At 44.0% G+C, this 11,463-nt stretch overlaps 1 non-coding gene across 1 annotated transcript; it reads left to right on the top strand.

Moving 5' to 3' along the window:
- Positions 1–10,071: 10,071 nt before the first annotated feature.
- On the top strand, positions 10,072–10,144 carry trnav-cac (transfer RNA valine (anticodon CAC)). The gene has a single exon. It is a non-coding gene; the product is annotated as a tRNA-Val (tRNA).
- The last annotated feature ends 1,319 nt before the right edge of the window (positions 10,145–11,463 follow it).

The raw sequence follows: 11,463 nt of genomic DNA, 5'->3' as shown, positions 1-11,463 counted from the left end.
ATTTAAAACATGATCAGCCAAGAATCCCATTGCATAAGCTCACTGTCTCTAAACACATTTTGCTCCCACAGTTGCACAGAATTTTTCGGTTTATTCAGTGTCTTTTTCACTTTGGGCGATAGGTTGGTGTGGATGGGCTGGGAAAAGACTTTGACTTGTTCGGTCAGCCATAATTATATAAATGGCGGGGTAGTGCTGGTGGGGGAAATGGCCCCCTCCTATTCCTCCCTGTCTGTGCTGTTTCTGACAGAGGGTTTTAAACAATAACATGATGAGGACACTGTGAACCTACACCACGGAAAACCAAGGACCTCCCCTTTATCCCACTGCTCTCACAGCTGGAATACGCAGCTCCTGTTGCAGCTTTAGATCAGACAGTGGAGGATTCTTCCAGGCGCTCTGTCAGACTACATGCTCCTTCACACAGGCTTCCCACTGGACACATGGAGTAAGCAAGCGTGTGGATATTGGGGATTCAGCGACAGATTTTCCCTTTTCCTGGCTAGAGTTCTGGCCACGGGAATAAACATGAATTTCGGGCATTATCTATCTCACTGTGGATTCTTATCACTTTACAATTTAAACTGAAAATCAATTTACTCTTGCATGATATTCTTATATCTTCAATATTCCTGAAAACTGTGCAACATGTCCTTGGATGTAGCCATGATGAAGATTGATGATGAGTGCAGTATGTTTCATGTTGTCTGTAAGAACTTGCGAAAGGACGTTAGTGAAGTGTCGTTGACTCGAATTCTGTGCCAAATTGAAGCAGACCGAATGAGAAGCCCTGTGACAGCGAAAATATAACATTTCCTGTAAACTTCGCAGCGACCCACAGAAACCCAGTTTTCAATCAAGTCTACTTTGTACATCAGTTTTCTATGTCCCATTTCCTGAACCTGATGCTCGAATAGTCACAGGTCCATATCAGTTCCTCCTCCTCTGCCTTAGCTTTAATTTCAGAACCACGGCAAAAGTAGAACAGGCAGGTCGAAGGTCCCAGAGGTACGATTAGGGCACTTTGTAGGCTTGCTGTCGGCGGCTCCAGTGGAGCAACTGATCAGCGCTTGGCACTGAACAGTGTGTTAAAATGCCGCGGTTGTAATTTCAATCCTTATCTAAAGCTGGTTTTACTGACGTTGATCAGGAATAATTGGAGCACCAGATTAAGGCGTAGTTGAAGAATAATGTCGAATAAAGCAGCATCTATTCTAAAACTCCAGTTTCTGATTTGTGGGATTGCTCTGTCTTTGGGAGAGGTAGTAATTATTAACCGTAAAACTGCACGTATTCCCCAGGTAATTATCCATCTGTGGATCGAGAAACAGAGGTGATATTTTAGCTTGATGACCTTTTCCAAATCTCTGACACTGCACTGGATTACATTCTTGGAAAGGCTGTCAAACTCGTTTCAGATAATCCTGGTTTGCTGCAAACTCACACAGCTCATGAAACCGTTCGAAATGAATTAGATTTATCTCTTTCGGTAGACTGAATGTCGTCAGTGAATGTGGTAGTCATGACAAATAGTTTTGCTGCTGTGCAGAACAGAGAGTTCCAACAGGAATAAGGACGAATCTTGTCGCTGGATTTTTCGGGAGGAGATCAGTGAGTATTAAATGGACTCAGTCCCGTTCCTGGTCATTGTGACCAAATGTTCAAGGCAACAGATGGCAATGATAATTGTGCTTGACATTGACCGGTCCATTCCTACTCACTAGAGTCACAATCGCATTACAGATCGCATGAGCGGTGGAGATGATGATCCTTATGGCAACCTGAGAGAGTGCGACAATTAATCCCACGTTGTTAGTCTCACTCTATACCATAAACCAGTTAGCCAGCGGACTGAGCTAACCCGCTTCCATTTAATGCAAAGCTAAAACAAACAGCTCAGTACATTCACAATTTGTAGTAGTTCACGTCGAATCAGCTGCTACACCTTTCAACACCACCAGCTCTTCTTACACTTAACATGTTCAGTTGCAGATATTATGCAATTTCTTTCCGATGAACGCTAAACAATTTGTGAGTGTGTCACTTTTGTCTCCCCATCCAGGCAGCCCAGAATCCCTGCCCCTGTTAAGTTCGCTCCTTGTGTGTCTGCAACTGGCCTTTGAAATATGCTGGAATCTTCTAATTTTTTTTCTGTCTGAAAAGTAATCTCCAATATCAAAAACTCAGAAAAAAAAGTACCTGCTGCAAACATCGTTGTCGTTCCTCGCTGGTTTTAAAGCACTAACCTCTAGTTATACACTCACCTGAACGAGGTAATTTCCCTCTTATTTACCCTTACCAACCTCACATCCGCTGGAAAACCTCCATTAGGACACAACTCAGTCATTCCTGATTTATGTCGCGTGAATCTTCATCTATTCCACCATCCCATTAAATCCCTTCTTTTCTTTTCTCGTGGCTATACCTCCCAGTAAATCTCATTTCCATCGTCTCTAACGATTTTGTATCAAGGGAACTCTGACCATATCCTTCCTAACCAAATTGAACCCCCCAACGCCCGTGTATTTCATCAGTAAATTTCGCCCCGAGAAATGATGCTGGGTCTAATTCAACTCATGAAAACTTACCACAATGCTATGCAATCTCATTACTGGTACAGGAAAGCTGAAGGCTATTTCAATTAAAGCTGAATCTGTTGGCTGCAGCAACATTAGGTCAAATCGCAGTCACATAGGTAACTGTTGTTCTCATTTTTATTTCTTCTCAACGTGTGCTGAACTAACACAGTGCGAAATAAATTAATATTGTTAGACATAAGTAAGGGGCATGTTAAATCTGAGGCTCTGAGAATAGGGCAGTTTTGATTAACATTGACCAGAGATTGTTCAAATCTCAGGCACATGAGATTGATAGAGAGCGATGTTGAGAGAAATAAACTGTCTTGGCAAATGCCAATGTTATGAAGTTGTGGGTGTTACGTACTTTTAATGGTGCTGAAATGTCTGGCTAGCACAAGGAGTCCAGAACAAGGCAACAACATCACATTTGATGAAAACACTAAGAACTGTGTTACATGGATACAAAAATCAAATTTGACTTCGGTCAATCTGTTTAACTTATGTCCCAATCAAGTTTGAATTTGGTATTTTTACAATGTTAAAACGAATGAAACGGTCCGACGTTTTGTGGGACAAATATCGGACATTTGGAACAGTTACCCAGAGCGACAAAGAACAGCTAAGAGGGCAGTTAAAAGACCAACAGATGTAGGATGGCAGTAAAATCTCCAAGAGGTGTCTCTCTGGTGAAATAGATTGCACAGAAAAAAAGCATCAACACCGACCTGGAGAAAAAAATCTCCAGAGGAAGATACAAAGAGAACATTCGACAACGATCTGGTTTTTAAATTTGAACTTTTTTGTAAAAGTTATTGGGATCGGAGTGAGGGAAGGTATTTCAGAGCAGAAGGTTTAGAGAAAGGAGTTGTAGGTTGATTATTCTCTGTCAATAAAAAACAATAAAGTTGTTATTTTTAACTTTAAGCAGTGATTTTTGGGTTGGTTCTTTGCCTCTGGAATTTTAACAGAATACAGCACGTTGTGAATCCTTTCGGTTTTGTTGGTTTACATTAGCAGATGGGGTTTACCCCCTCACGTAACACCAGATTCTGTGGTTGCTTTGTTGTTTTGCTCATTTGTGCATTTTGCCTCAGTAACGATTTTGAAATTGTCCCTACACATAACGTCCGTGCTTTTGCACCATTGTACAAAAGGTGCAGTGTGTCTAAGTGACAGGGATCCCTACAATAACATTCGACGCTGATTCAATCTATCTGTCGTGTTATTGACCCATGGAACAGCACTGCGCACTCTCGTCGAGTCTGGAAAACGATCTCTACACAGATAATGTTACATCCCGCTCTCAAGGGGCTTTTCATTCCATCACTTTCAATTCATCACAGAATCCGATTCAACAGATTTTGTCACTGAGTTATTTCTTTGTTTGTGTTCAAATCCGGTGAGCAGAGGGTCCCAGTTGGAGCGTGCTGAGCCCATAACCCAGAGGTTAGACCAGACTCTTTGAACTGTACTATGCTTTTCATCATTTCACTAACAGCATGTAGATGTATCTATGTTCTGCAAATTTTCACGCCTGTTTTAAGGAGCAAGATAAACAGTTCCTGGTTCCTGCTTTTGTTGTCACACGGACCAAGATTGTAAATGCTGGGAACATGCACTGGTCGTGACTGTTTGCTCTCCCACATCGGTTTTCTCCCCAGCAGGTGGTAAGATGATGGTCTGAATCGCTTTCTTCTGTTCCGTGTCATTCCGAGATGATGTGAGCTTTGAAATCTGTTCTCTGAGCTGGCGGTAACGGGATAAAACTTATACAGATCAGGTGCAACGTGCCTGAGGGTCAGGACTCGCTGCAGTAACATCCCATGCTGATTCAGACAGCAAAGCCCTCGCTGTGACTTCGAGAAGGACACAGACACATGACTGGGAGAGATTATATCTTTCCCTGCAGTTCTTCACATTTCTATCTGTCTCAGATGTCGTTATTTGCACAAGGTTCCCTGGAGAATATTACGTCCTGTGCATGCGCGATCTCTCTTTTGTACAGCTTTCCAGAACTTCTATAACTCCCACTACCTCTAACCCCCTCCCGCGCTCCACAACCCCGTGTTTGATAGTGGGCTGAAAAGCATGTTCATGTTTCTCTCCCATAACACTAATTGGCAATTGAAGATGAGTTCGTCCAGCTGCCAATGATGGGAGCCCGCTCGCAAAAAAGGTGGCTCGCACAGCCTCCGGGGAACCGGAAGTCAGAATGGCAAGGAGCTGTTATTAAAACTCAGTGCAGCCTTCCTTCCGAAACATCAGAAAAACCCTATTTTTTAAACAAGGAAACTCACCTGATTTATGGATCATGCTTCTGGTGCGGTTCTGGTTTGTTGGTCTTGGGTGTGATATCGCCTCGGGTGGGTGATGTACGTGTGAGAAGTCACACTTGAGCACTGGAGTTTTGCATATGGTTCTATTTTTGATTCAGAATGTATAATTTTGATGAGCTCGAGTTCTGATCAAGGCACCGAAGCTTAAAGACACACAACAGCAACTTCTTGGAGGTCGTTAGAAGACTGAGAAATGGATTCCCTAACTTCAAATGATGCTGATCCTGTTAATGTGGATTTTGCCGAGTGCACGTCCTGTGCGGAGTAACCTGAAAGCCTTAATCTGTCCAAATTTTTGTTTTACTTATGTTGTGAACTGCATGTCCTTGATTAGTATGATCTGCCTTTACCAATCGCAAACAAAAGTTTTCACTTTACTGAGGTTCATGTGACAATCAATCAATCAAATAAAGACAATCAATCGACCGCCATAGACATTTCCTTACTGTTTGGGGGCTGCATAGCCTCACTTTGCACTGTGACATTTTTTGTGATTCTGAGTGAAATCACAGTTAAACCAACAGAATGTGGCAAGTTAGTCACAGGTTATATTGACACAGCCGGGACACATCTGCACCACAGAGTGTCACACAATAATAGTGAAGACCTTTTGAAATCATTTTGTGAGGTACATGCCACACGCCAGACGAAATGCTGAACACTGTGTGAAACTGCTATGGTCAGCGCTAACAGAGCGGCCCAGTGGGAGCGTATTGGGCTCATGACCATGAAATTAATGGATTGAAAACATCCTCTACTCGTTGACAATTCCATGTTTCAGTGTGTGTACTGCCCCCTTCAGTTCTTCTCTATAATAGATCTCCATTCTAAGCATTACCTGTTGTTTCACTTTCCACTTCCTTTCATTCAATGTATCTGAAATGAATATTTCATACTGATACACACGGGAAATTTACACAAGTGAGGAAACACACTTGTGAAGTTCTGGAAGCTCTTTACCTGTTCTCTGTCGGTGTGCTCTGATCTGATTCGCAAAATCTCTTGCCTGAGCTGGGAATAAACTGATGAAGGTGAGATACATCAGTTGTAGAGTGCTCTATGCGCATGACGCCCTGCAGTTATTCCCCACTCTGTTTCACACAGCAGTGTTCTTCCTGTGAAACGAAAACGTGTGAATTACAATTCGATCAATTTGTTGGAGTCAGAATTGCGATGCAGGGACAGCTCCGCATTATTAGGACATAAATAACCACAGGGATATACAAGCGGCAGAGAGTCGCTATGGACTCGATGGGCTGAACAGCTTCTGTCGGCGCGTGAGTGACGCTACACTTTGATGCTGTCCCTCTTCCTGTCTCTGGGACAGAGTGGCTGATGGTGAAACAAGTCTCAGTGTTCACCCTATCTTCTGCGTTAAACTGTCTGCAACCCGCAGGTCAGGGGCGTGGGGATAGCTCTCAGTGAGTGAGACTTTCACTTGGATTGTCTTTATCTGGGAAAGTTGGGGCTCAGATGTTAACTGCTGCCCGATTGCAGCAAAGAAGCCGATGTTAGTGTTTCAAAAGCCTTTCTGCAGGATTGCTGTGTGAAGATGGATTTTAAACAGCAAACGGGCTGCACAAAAATGCCCTCACATGAATTTACCTGAGGGTAGAGAGTCCGCAGTACACTTGTGTCTTACCCATAAGCTCAACATCTTTATCGCTTCTCAGATAAATGATATTTGCAGGAAGCTCCCAATCAAACTTGCTGATTCTCAGCACTTGAGGGAACTGGCTGTGCCAATGAGAGCGAGGTTTCGAGTGTGTCCGCGCTTGACTCCCCGGTGGAGGGAAATAGCTGAATACTCTGCCAATGGAGACAACTTAGTGCAAACGGAAGGGATAAATAGCACTGTCCCGTGAACAAGGAGATGGAATGAGAAGGCGACATTCTGAAAACACTTTGATGCTTAGAAATCTGAGGACAAATTAGGATGTAGTTGGACCTGACCGAATCTCAGCTGGTTTGGTGTTGGCAATGTAAGAGTGTCTAGGGCACGATCTTCGCTTAGTAGCTTGTGTTCATACTGGCATGGGAGAATCTTTGACTTCAAATCGCCATCGAGCCTTGGTTGTTTGATTTCACTTTTGCCCGGTCGTCCTATCAACTGCTTGATAAAAGGATGTAAATCATTAAGTTGCACACTTTTAAATTCCTTTGAGTTTTGGGTCAGAAGAGTCATTGTAGTGAGCATGGCACAGTACCACATGTGGTGAAAGTGAAACAAGTGTTAGAGGCTATTCACCCACAGAGTCCCACTCTGAGTAAATCCACCATCTGGATATTCGCACAGTTCTGGGTGTGAAACTTTAGGAAGTGGGAACGTGAAATGATTGGAAACAGCGCTGAACACGTTGATGAGAATTGTGTGGTATATGAGGAATGTCAACAATAAAAGTCATTTGGAAAGTTGGGACAGGTCTCCTTGGAGAGCAGAAGGCCGAAAGCTGGCCTTGTTAAACCTTTCCAAGACATGAGTGGGTTAGACAGAGGGAATAAGGAAGGGGGAATGCTCCCTCCGCCTGAAAGGATCGAGAACGATTTGGCAGCGTTTTAAAGACATTAGTAAAAGAAGAAAAATGTACATGATGAGAAATGTTTTCACATAGGGAATGGTTAGGGTCTGACATTGACAAAGACGCAGTTTCAATCGAGTTGTTGAAAAACTAATTCAATGTTCATGTTGAAAGTAAAAATGTGTAGAGTTACAGGGAGAAGGCAAGAGAATGATACAAATAGAGGAGCACGTTTATCTCTACAGAGAGGCAGCACAGCTAAGGTGTTTTGTTACACATTTGTGATTCTGACTGGAATCACAGTTCAACCAACAGGATGTAGGGATTTAAACAACGGTGATATTGGCAAAGCCGGGACACATCTACATCGCAGAATATTATCAAACACGGACATGTCATAGTAGGGATGGCGCTGTCTGAAAATTCTGCAGGGTGTCCTGCGGATCAGACGCAGGAAATTTCACTATTCGAACCGAATCAGTCCTATGAAGGGTAACCAAGGAGCCGGAGGTGCCTGCTTCAGAACTCAATTACTAAAGAAGCTTAGGCTCGACTCCCCCCACAGCAATTTCTGTGGCTGCGGTGTGTTCAAATAAAAAGCAGGGCAGGGAATTTGCTTTATGGAGACGGGGGTTAGTGTCCATCTTGTCATGATCAGGATGTTGCCTGGTATGGTAGAAAGATCGTATGAGGAAAGGCTGAGGCACTTGGGTTGTTTTCATTGGAGAAAAGAAGGTTTGGGGGGGGACTTGATAGAGGTGTACAAGATGATTAGGGGTTTAGATAGGGTCGACAGTGAGAATCTTTTTCCACGTATGGAGTCAGCTATTACAAGGGGGCATAGCTTTAAATTAAGGGGGGGGGGGTAGGTATAGGACAGATGTTAGGGGTAGGTTCTTTACTCAGCGAGTCGTGAGTTCATGGAATGCCCTGCCAGTAGCAGTGGTGGACTCTCCCTCATTATGGGCATTTAAGCGGGCATTGGATAGGCATATGGAGGATAGTGGGCTAGTGTAGGTTAGGTGGGCTTGGATCGGCGCAACATCGAGGGCCGAAGGGCCTGTACTGCGCTGTATCCTTCTATATTCTATGTTCTATGATCGTGTTCGCCTCCCACACGGTAAATCGCGGGCTCAAGCTGCTTTACGTTCCAGGCAAGTTGAGGTTTTAACAAATTGGGTACGATTCCTGGAGAGTTAACTGTGGTGTGGGAGAGTACAGATTGTCTCAAAGTGTCTGTGCTGTCATGGTAGTGCTCGCCTCCCGCACGGAAAACCACAAGCAGCTCTACTGCTGCGTTATGTTCCAGGCAAGTTGAGTTATTACTGGAACCGAATGGAGACTGTTATTTCATCGCTATTGTGAGACAAACTCCTGCGGTGACTCGACTCGTCATTATTTGGTTTTCTGGCGAATGGGAAAATCGTTCCAATGAATTTCGGTCTCATATATTATTGAATTTCTCCTATTTCCTTCATTTCCGTCCTGGAGAAATCGGAAGGGAAAGGTAGTCTAATCGAGACTGTGATTGGTGAAATTCACTTTTTATGGCCAATTCTTATTATGTTCTTTCTTTCTCTCTTTTCAGCATTGTCTGGGAAGTGGTGGTGCATTAAGGCTGCAGTATGTTTGAAAGAGGAGTTTTGAATTGCCCTGTTGTTAGTTGTGAGATTACTTTATGACTCATGCCCTCGGACTGTCTCACATTTAGTATCCCTGTGTCTGAAAATGCATTTGGTTTGCCAGTTTTGTTTGTGTTCCGTGTTAAATGCTTTCTGTTTTGCGATTCGCTCAATACATTTCGAGTTAAAAGGGTTTCTGAGGTAACTTCCAGCAGCAAAAATCCAAAAACTGAGGATCTGGGGAAATTTCACAGATTATGGTCAGTCGGAGCTAAAGTAAGGAAGTCGTTCGTTTCTGTAGTGTTTCACAATACTACCTTTCCCGTGAACAGTCGAACAGACTAAATGATTGTGCCACAGACTGCGACGGCAAACTCCGCTAAAAAGTGATCCTTTAAAGCCGGTGTAAGCAACACGACGTTATTGGGGTACACAGCGTGGAAACAGATACTTCGGTGTATCTCGTCCATGCTCACCACATAGCCAAAATTAAACAAGTCCCGTTCCCCAGCATTTGGCCCCAATCCCTCTAAACCCATCCTATCCAGAAATCATCCGATTACCTTTGCAATTTTCTGAGTGTAATAGCCTCCTCCACTTCCTCTGGTAACTCATTCCAAACACACACAACCTTCTGTGTGGGAAATGTGCCTCAGGTCCTTTGTCGATTTCAGCCCACTCACCCTTAAACCTATGCTCTCGAGTTTTCAACTCACACCAACTTGGGTAAAACACGTAAATACTCAGTTTACCACCCTTCCATAAGATCATGTCGCAGCCGTTACGCTGCAGGAAAAGTCGTCCCAGCCTATTCCACCTCGCCCTACGGATCCAAACATTGACGACATCCTTGTCTATATTTTGTCATCAATTTCACGTGTCTTTTTTTAATGTTTTCAAGATGTCAGTTACGCTGGACAACAACGAGCTCTGGGAAACAGAAAGATGAAACGAGGAATGGCTTCAACTTTCAGTGCTGGATGCCACTGAGCCGCAGCACAGGCACCAGCGGCTTGTTTCTGTAGTGTAGTGGTCATCACGTTCGCCTCACACGCGAAAGGTCCCCAGTTCGAAACTGGGCAGAAACTGCTTTGTACTTCAATTGCTGCCTTTTCCTTGGACAAGAACGGAGCTTCCTTGCTTGCTTTCCCATCTGCAAACCTGCCTTCGAATTTGCTGGAACAAATCTGTTCTCGTAGTGAAATGTAATGCAATTCCATTTCATGACTGTGCAGAGCATTGTAAAGTTTTTCTGCAACCTGGTTCTGATCATATGCCATTCTGTTTGAGAGTGTAGTTACCGCTTTCTGATCCTTCCACGAAAAGCAGTACCGCATTTGCATTCCTTGCGCAGGCGGCTCGGTTCAAAGACAGGGAAGAAACTGATGCTCTGGTGTCACAGCGCACCACGAATTCCTGAACTTGTCTGCCTGTCAAATATACCCCAAGGTCGTCTCTGAAAGACCTCATTTGGAAGCTGTCTGTCCTTATTCAACGTGCGAGAATTGGCACCAGAGGTCCTGAATCATGTTTTGGAGCAGTTCGCACGTTAGTGGCTCATTCAATTAGCAACAGCAATGAAAGAAATTACACTCTCAGAGGAACCTCTGGACCTGTGCTTTCATAGCGTCGCTAGTATTAAGGTCCGCCCCGAGATCTAAGTCATGTTGGAACTGAAACAGAGGAATCGACAGAGAGGCTACAGAATGACATCGCATCCATTTGGTTTTCTTTAAATCACTGACGAGCAGGAAAATGTACACGGGGAGGGCGAGTGGGGAAGTGAGGCAGTTGCAGCTCTGGTGAAATTCCTTCTTTGTGATTCACTCAGCAACCAGAGACGTGAAGGTGACTCAGGCGTGAGAGCTCTTCACATCGAGAACAAAAAGCACTCAAGTGCAGTTAGCACCTCTTCCGGAGTGGGGGTGGGGTGAGGTAATTACCTTGTGACTTCTGTTACTATGTTCAGAAACTGCCTTTTAGATTGAGGTGAACAGAAAAAACATTTCTAAAAAGCACCATGGAATTTAGCAAAATTTATTGAGTCGCTTCTCGTCGATTCCCACACAGGTTTCCAACTCAGTTGGTATCCATGTGGCTCATGTCCAGGAGTGAACATCTCTGCAGCAAATTGCACGGTTAAGGTAAAAGGCAAGGAAAGTGGCATCTCGAACTGGCTCCGAGGTCAGAGTGTCCTCACATTGTGATCTGTCGTTCTCGGATTGTAATGCTACCTCTGGTTTTAGGGTGGAGAACATTCTTTGGGACACTTATTCTGCAAAACAGACACAGTGACTGAAACTATGCAGCACGGTATGATGTAGAACACAGCCTGTTCAGCTTTGTGCATTTTCCCTGTAGTCCGGTGTGTTTCATGTTCCGTGTAAACGTGAAAGTCGCCCTGTTT

The sequence above is a fragment of the Chiloscyllium plagiosum genome, unplaced genomic scaffold, assembly GCF_037043375.1.
Source record: "Chiloscyllium plagiosum isolate Xiang-an unplaced genomic scaffold, Cpla_swu_hap1 HiC_scaffold_38, whole genome shotgun sequence".
In the NCBI taxonomy this organism is placed as follows: domain Eukaryota; kingdom Metazoa; phylum Chordata; class Chondrichthyes; order Orectolobiformes; family Hemiscylliidae; genus Chiloscyllium; species Chiloscyllium plagiosum.
The sequence above is the reverse complement of the archived record's forward strand: the minus strand, read 5'-3'. Positions and strand labels throughout refer to the sequence as shown.